This window comes from Schistocerca gregaria, chromosome 8, assembly GCF_023897955.1.
Source record: "Schistocerca gregaria isolate iqSchGreg1 chromosome 8, iqSchGreg1.2, whole genome shotgun sequence".
In the NCBI taxonomy this organism is placed as follows: domain Eukaryota; kingdom Metazoa; phylum Arthropoda; class Insecta; order Orthoptera; family Acrididae; genus Schistocerca; species Schistocerca gregaria.
The window spans coordinates 375,075,087-375,081,569 of record NC_064927.1 but is presented as its reverse complement, the minus strand read 5'-3'; positions in this window follow the sequence as shown (position 1 = coordinate 375,081,569).

Here is a 6,483-nt window from a genome sequence, read left to right as displayed (position 1 = left end):
CCTGTCGCGACACCACTGGAGGCGGGCTGCACGATGTTGGGGCGTGAGCGGAAGACGGCCTAATGTTGTGCGGGACCGTAGCCCAGCTTCATGGACACGGTTGCGAATGGTCCACGCCGATACCCCAGGAGCAACAGTGTCCCTAATTTGCTGGGAAGTGGCGGTGCGGTCCCCTACGGCACTGCGTAGGATCCTACGGTCTTGGCGTGAATCTGTGCGTCGCTGCGGTCCGGTCCCAGGTCGACGGGCACGTGCACCTTCCGCCGACCACTGGCGACAACATCGATGTACTGTGGAGACCTCACGCCTCACGTGTTGAGCAATTCGGCGGTACGTCCACCCGGCCTCCCGCATGCCCACTATACGCCCTCGCTCAAAGTCCGTCAACTGCACATACGGTTCACGTCCACGCTGTCGCGGCATGCTGCCAGTGTTAAAGATTGCGATGGAGCTCCGTATGCCACGGCAAACTGGCTGACACTGACGGCGGCGGTGCACAAATGCTGCGCAGCTAGCGCCATTCGACGGCCAACACCGCGGTTCCTGGTGTGTCCGCTGGGCCGTGCGTGTGATCATTGCTTGTACAGCCCTCTCGCAGTGTCCGGAGCAAGTATGGTGGGTCTGACACACCGGTGTCAATGTGTTCTTTTTTCCATTTCCAGGAATGTATTAATTACACTTGCTGCTGTTTTATCAAGGAGATAAATTAAAATTAAAATTGACACAGTTCTTATGAGTCTGTGAAGTGAATTCCTTCACTCAGTTATTATGTGAAGACAAGAAACCATTCCTCTTGAGCTAAGTAACACTAAACCCATTTTCTCTTTCTTGTGATAATAAAACCAATAAAAACTTCCGAAACCATTCTTGGTTTTTCTTATGTTTGTCTATACGATGGTGACCATCCAAGATGTAAGTAATACATTCTAACACTCCTGGTTCTCTTTCTGTCCCCACATAATAATGATACTGACCGACGAGCTTGGTGTAACCGCTATTCTTCACAGAAGGCTATAATTTCCAATCGGTATTTATAATATCTTTGATCATTATCAATGTCTCCCATGTCCGTTTAATGGTTGCCAATTTTTCCTAGTCCACTTCCACATAAGGTTGCGATCAATTCGTATGAAAGTGTGTGCTAACGTGGCGTCGCGGTCACATTTTTCGCTCTGCGGATTCGACTCAGCGAGTTCATATAACTCAGCTTTTCACGTGTGGGAACTACTTTATCTACTACGTCGTTCCATAGTCCAGCTAAGTTAGAAATTAGCGTGGGATTGTTAATATTGTCCTATATGAATTTCCAGTTTCTGTCAGGGTATTTCTCTACGATGTAGTTTGCAGACAGCGAATTGGCGGTGAGGCTGTAAATCTGTCTGGTAGTAAGCCTTTTTGGGCTATTTGCAATGTATCTGATTTCCACGAAATATCTATGAACGTGTTCTAATGCGCTGTTGATGCGGCCAATGTTCGTTAGTGGAGTCCTGTCGTTGGGATCTAGGACATCAATAAAGTTTTGGCCTGTTGTCTTGCAGTATGTATTCTAGCTATGAACCGAGACTCCGGAACACATTGATTCGATATATTTGATACCTAGTCCACATTTGAGACGCCCTTAGGTTGTCTTGTAGTTGACTTTGAAGAACTTGCTTTCCCAAGTATACCAACAAGCGAAGGTTAATATTTTATTTCCTATAATAGTTGTAATGGAAAGTATCGCACCCATGTTGTATATTCCGCTAAATACGCACGTATATAAGTTACATTCCCCAGTTCACTTTGATCATATCCATCGGATTCTGGATCAAAGTGTCCTTAGAGGTCTTATTTCATTCGTTGTTGAAGCCAGGTTTGATCCATGTATTCGTTTTGCAATCCTAGGAGTACTATTTTTGATCTGTTGGAACTGCTCCCAGTTGAATCTTCATACTTTTTTATTGTTCGTCTAACTTTGTAAACTTCTTTCCTGGAATTGACGATCACACTCACGTCATCTGCGTAAGCTTGGCATGCCGTTTTTTATATTAATTGTCTGAAGTCCTAGAAGGGAACTATGGTATTTATTCAATAAAGGTTCTATATATATGGCGAACAGCGACATTTGGAGGGGGCATCCCTGTCGTACATCTTGTTTAACATACACCGAAGCTGTCAGTTGCCCATTAGTCTTTAGCCTCGATCCTATGTATTTTTTTATCAGTTTCATTACTGGCTCACTAACCCCATTTTCGCCATAGTTTGAGACAAAAATTGCTGATTAACGCCGTCAAAGGTTTTATTAAACTCTAGAAAAGCTATAGCTAATCTCGTTTTGCATATCAATGTTAAATGTGCCCTATCTCTGTACCCGACTAACATATTTAACATTGAACTCCGGGTACATGCATTGGCTTGGCACGGTCAAATTATTTTCCGAGTATTTGTTTTATTCTGTTGTTTATAACGCAAGTTACAATTCTTAAGTCAGCGTTGAACAACATAAGAGGAAGAAATTTTCCGATCTATTGCTCTGGGCAGTCTTTGTATTAGAACTATCATTTCCTCCTTAAATTGTGAGGGGAAGACGTGATTTACTAAATGTTTATAGTATATTCAGTGAGTTCCTCTCCTATGTTATCCCAAAACTGTTCGTAAATTCGATGGGTAATGCATCTAATCCAGTTGTCTTCCTCTTGGGGGTGTTGAAGATGACAAGTTTTTGCTTCCTCTTTTGTTATCCCAACGAATAGTTCTTCGTCATCAGTTGATCAATACACGGTGTGATACTGTTCAAAAAGTAATCTACCGACGTCTCTTCTATATTCGGTGGTGAGTAGCACTCTTTATAATATCTCACAACATATTCATTGGTCGTTTATTGCTAAAAACATTCATTTCCACCATCATTCACAACCTAAGTAAGAAGTTTGTGTTTGGTTTCTCGTATCATGTGAGACACGGATGCAGTTTCATGGTTAATTTCACTGATATCTCGAGCCCGTACTTTAATATCAGGTAATGTTTCGTGAACTTGTGCTTTTATTTATGGTTTAATTCTTTTAATTTTAATTAGACTAGCCTTTGGAGTGTCCGGTTGATTACATAGTTTTCAGACAATTGTGAAGTAATATTCGAGAATATTTTTCCTCCAGTACGATTTAATCAGTGCTAACTGTATGATGCATTTCTTTATTTGCGTCTTTGTCCAATCTGTCCACTGTAGCACTATTTCTCGTCTTTCTAAACATTATCTCAAGTGTCCTGAATTACCTTCCGTTATGTATCGTCGTCAACCAGTGAAAGTGATTAATTAGTATTAGTTGTATGGTAATGTATAGATACATTTACTGGTATTGTTTTTTGTGGTAATGTGAAGTTGTACTCTTGATTATAGAAACAGTTAAACTCGTATTTAAATTCATAAGTGATATCGTAACTCTTGAAAAGTGATCAGCAATGCAAAAGTTAATCAGAAATGCAACACTAAATCTGTGTACTGCTACGCTTGAGTCGGGAGTGCAGTCTGTTCTGTTAAATTTCAGAAAACTGACCTATTAGCAATAATACAAGCAAGAAAAATATGAAATGCAAACAACTACCAAAATTGCCCTGTCTGAAAAGTATGTCATTGTTGAAATATCAAATGTATGATACGTAAATTATAAATGACGTACGTGTTTGCACAGTGAATAAATGCTGTGCCGCTGCTATCTCCAAACTACTGCAGCTACTGCTGTTATGCTAGTTAAAAAAACCAAAATTCAATCTACTAGCAACACGATGTGCAATGCCTGCTTTAAGCTATAGAGACATCCAAAAAACTTTTTCACTAATAAATCTCGTTAATGAGAAACTCAGGAAAGCAAAATTATATATATGAAACTTGAAATAAAAAGACAACCGCTGGATGATGGAAAAACATAAAATATCTGTACTAACAAAACTTAACATCACTGAGACAAAATAATTTCTCCCTCGAATTATTTAAATATTCATTTTAAACTGATAGTGGAAAAACCTGAACGAATGATCCTTACTTTCTTACAAACGCGTATGCTATCCATCTTTGAAGATAAATCATCAAGTCACACATTGTTGCGTTATCACAAAAAAATCGCCAATTCTACAGGGTGTTTCAAATTTGACCGGTATGTTAGAAACGGCAATAAAAACTAAACGAGCAGCGATAAAAATACACCGTTTGTTGCAATATGCTTGCGACAACAGTACATTTTCAGGCGGACAAACTTTCGAAATTACATTAGTTACAATTTTCAACAACAGATGGCGCTGCAAGTGATGTGAAAGATATAGAAGACAACGCAGTCTGTGGGTGCGCCATTCTGTACGTCGTCTTTCTGCTGTAAGCGTGTGCTGTTCACAACGTGCAAGTGTGCTGTGGACAACATGGTTTATTCCTTAGAACAGAGGATTTTTCTGGTGTTGGAATTCCACCGCCAAGAACACAGTGTTGTTGCAACAAGACGAAGTTTTCAACGGAGGTTTAATGTAACCAAAGGACCGAAAAGCGATACAATAAAGGAACTGTTTGAAAAATTTCAACGGACTGGGAACGTGACGGATGAACGTGCTGGAAAGGTAGGGCGACCGCGTACGGCAACCACAGAGGGCAACGCGCAGCTAGTGCAGCAGGTGATCCAACAGCGGCCTCGGGTTTCCGTTCGCCGTGTTGCAGCTGCGGTCCAAATGACGCCAACGTCCACGCATCGTCTCATGCGCCAGAGTTTACACCTCTATCCATACAAAATTAAAACGCGGCAACCCCTGAGCGCCGCTACCATTGCTGCACGAGAGACATTCGCTAACGATATAGTGCACAGGATTGATGACGGCGATATGCATGTGGGCAGCATTTGGTTTACTGACAAAGCTCATTTTTACCTGGACGGCTTCGTCAATAAACAGAACTGGCGCATATGTGGAACCGAAAAGCCCCATGTTGCAGTCCCATCGTCTCTGCATCCTCAAAAAGTACTGGTCTGGGCTGCCATTTCTTCCAAAGGAATCATTGGCCCATTTTTCAGATCCGAAACGATTACTGCATCATGCTATCTGGACACCCTGTAAATCCTTGACCAAATTAATTACTACGCTTGGTGTCTCGGCAAATGCGAAGTTACACTACTGTTCGAAATCATTTTGAAAATTATTGTCGGCACACAACGCGGCCTAAACACATCTTACCCTATCAAAAGGTACAACCCGACTCATCCTCCTTCTCTCCAAGACTGCATTCCACTCTTAAGCAAAGGCTCTACTAACAGTCTCTCGCTGTGCTACGTCTCTGGCAGAAATGTTGCCCACTATTACTTAGATGCTATTGAAGCTTTACTTTTCCTCGTGACATCCAAAATGTTACCAAAATTACAATTTTCTGTATAAAACAAAACTCGTACAGCAGCGACGCATTCAATTGCCATACGCCATGCCTTATAAAGGTTTTCTGTCTGATGTACAAAACGATTGTATTCCAAGCTCAATGGACGTTACAGTTGAGCGGCCATATTTCATAATCTTGTAGATGATTTCACATGTCTCTGGAGACATAAACTGCGTCTAATCTACTGGCAGACTGTGTACTGATTAGGGTGGAAGTAGATCCAAGTGTCTTTGAGGTACAAGCCATCTGTTATCTCTGGGCAGAATTTATAATTTGGATTGTAAACTTCTTTCTTTATCACGCAGATAAACTCTCTTCCTATTATTGTATTTCGGCGTGCATTAGTAATGAGGATTACGATTCCGTCTTGAAATAATTCAATTTTCGTTCTGCTACTGTTTGAACCCATAGAGGCGTAAAGTTGAGGAAGAGCACATCCTCTAGACCAGGGCAGCAATTCTTCTTGTTCACTCTACGCACGTTCGAACCGTACATTCTATGCCCTTCCTGTATAGAATCGCCTGTCCAGATTCATCACCAACATTATCACATCAAATTCTAATGAATCTGAAATCTTTGGCGTGATCATTTCTTGGATAAGAGCTACGTCTGAGGAATAAAAATAAACTACAAAGCATTTTAATTTTACGTCTGACTGAGTTCGATTCGGCTCATGTTGACAGACGCTATTTAACATCACTGTATGCTCATGTCCAGCAATTCTAAGTCCTTTGACGAGATCAGTTTGTTGTCTACTGTTTGCATGTGTGTCGTTGCCAGCGGTTGTTCCTGTCACTCATCTACGTTCATAGTAACAGCCTAGCTTGAGAAGAGCTGACATTGTACCGTCCATTGTTACCTTATTTTTCAGTTTTGATTTTCCTTCTTACTGCCCAATTTAATATTCTGACCAGTGCGGTTTCCGGCAGGTTCACTTTCTGTTCCTGTTTCCTCCTCCTCTTTGTATTCCCTATCCGCATTTTTTTTTTTTTACATGGCACACTTTTTCGATTGGGTTTGCTTCCTCATTTGGTGCTTTCGCAAAACCTTTGTAGCCTTCTGGTTGGTGCTACTTTTCCCCACTCCCTTTACTGAGTGTT